This window comes from Corapipo altera, unplaced genomic scaffold, assembly GCF_003945725.1.
Source record: "Corapipo altera isolate COAL_440 unplaced genomic scaffold, ASM394572v1 60117, whole genome shotgun sequence".
Taxonomy (NCBI): domain Eukaryota; kingdom Metazoa; phylum Chordata; class Aves; order Passeriformes; family Pipridae; genus Corapipo; species Corapipo altera.
Genome location: NW_020890410.1, coordinates 1 through 1,690, shown reverse-complemented (window position 1 = coordinate 1,690; position 1,690 = coordinate 1). Strand labels below are relative to the sequence as shown.

The following is a 1,690-nucleotide window of genomic DNA, read 5'->3' as shown; positions in this document are numbered from 1 at the left end:
AAGAAGCTGTTTGAGGGGGAGATCAACAAACAACTCACCGTTTTCTTTCCCACCAGTACCAGATTCCAGCACAGCACAACATGATGGCAAGCTGCCAGCCCAACACACTTGCCATTATCACAGTTAAACATCGTGCTCCTGAACAGAAACCTCTACCAATGCTCTCCTGGATCTTGGGAGCATGTATTGTCGCACTGGCTGCACCTGCGGGAGCAATTTGGAGTGTTAGCCCGTCCAATTTGGAGCATTAGCCCCTCCTGGGCACCCCTGCTAAGCCAACAGCACATTGGACACAGCCAGGATGTTCTCTGTTTCCCTCAGTGTGGGTGCCTGGAGGCTCCCAGCCCTGGGGACAGGCTGTCCCACCAAAGCAAACCCAGAAGGCCGGGAGGAGAGCCCGGGGGGAGTGGAGCTGCTTGAGCAGTCGCTCCTTTGAGGGACACGCACACAACCCATCCCTGCAGCAGGCAGTGCCAGCCCAATCCCTCCCTACCCCGGGACAGCTCCCACGGCCCAAGGGGACTGAGTCAGGCCCTCTCAGGAGACACGTGAGCCCCTGCCCAGGGTGGGAGCCAGGGAGTGCTCTGGTCCTCTGCTTGTGGGAGGGATCCTGCTCTGGGCTGCTCTGGTGCCTTGGGCCTCCCGAGACTCAGGGCCAGCTCCTGGAGCAACTGCAGCAGGAGGGACCTTGGGGCCAGAGTCCCGTTTCCCGGGGCCTCCAGAATGTGCTCCAGATGCCTCCAACCCATCGTGCTTTCTGCTTTGGCTGCTGCCATGACGGGCCTGAGCGGACACTGGGGGAAGAGCTGCTGCCACACAGCCACCCCCATGGCCGACACCGGCTGACCACACCACAGCAATTACCCCGTGTACCTGTGCCTGGCATTGCCTCCCTGCCCTCAGCAGAACCTGGCACGGAACCACTGCTTCCTTTGGGGAACACTGACTTCTGAACAGCCCCTTGGTCCATCTCTAGGAAAAGCAAAAGAGACAATTGGATCAGATGGAGTTGTTCTCCGTAAGAGAAATGGAATCTTCAGGAGGCAATGCTTATAAAAGATATGCAAAAAGTCCAGGAAAACACCTGGGCTTTTGGGGCTGGGTCAGGGCACTCCCTCCTGCAAACAGCCGCCACACCGGAGCTGCCGGGAGACCAGGCAATGGCAGGGGATCTCCTGGTCTGCAGGGCCCGTGGTGCATTTGGGGCACAGGGTCAGGGGATGCTCAAGGCCTTCCTGCAGAGGCCGGGGAGAAGCTGCAGCCAGGCCAGGCGGGGAAACAGCCCCGCAAGGCGGGAAAGCAGCAGCGGGGCAGCGAGGCTGCGATGGATCCCTTCCCGCTGTGCAGCCACTGCCTGTCCACACGTGGATCTAAAGCCCCCGGCTGATGGGTCTCAGGGCTCAGGATGAGGAAACAGACCCACCTCTCTGTTTCTGCAGCATTTCCTTCAGGATTTGTCTTAGGAATTCGAGTGACTCCTGAGATTCTTTGTCTTCTTCAACTTGGCTCTTGCCTCTTGGAGGACCTGAATAGGAAGTAGTTTGACATGAACGGATTAGAGAAAACCAGAGCTCAACCTGTGAGGTCAGCAGGGACATGCAACATCCAGCTTAGTATCTGGAAAAGTCCTCCCTGTGGAAACTCCTGTAACTCAACAGCCAGAGACACTTGTGTCATCTCTGGGGCTCTG

At 57.9% G+C, this 1,690-nt stretch overlaps 1 long non-coding RNA gene across 1 annotated transcript; it reads right to left on the bottom strand.

The window, feature by feature from the left end:
* Positions 1-6: 6 nt before the first annotated feature.
* Positions 7-1,568, bottom strand: LOC113942407. Its single transcript, XR_003525912.1, has 3 exons — positions 1,424-1,568; positions 865-972; positions 7-204 (listed from the first exon to the last, which is right to left on the bottom strand). It is a non-coding gene; the product is annotated as an uncharacterized LOC113942407 (long non-coding RNA).
* Positions 1,569-1,690: the final 122 nt, after the last annotated feature.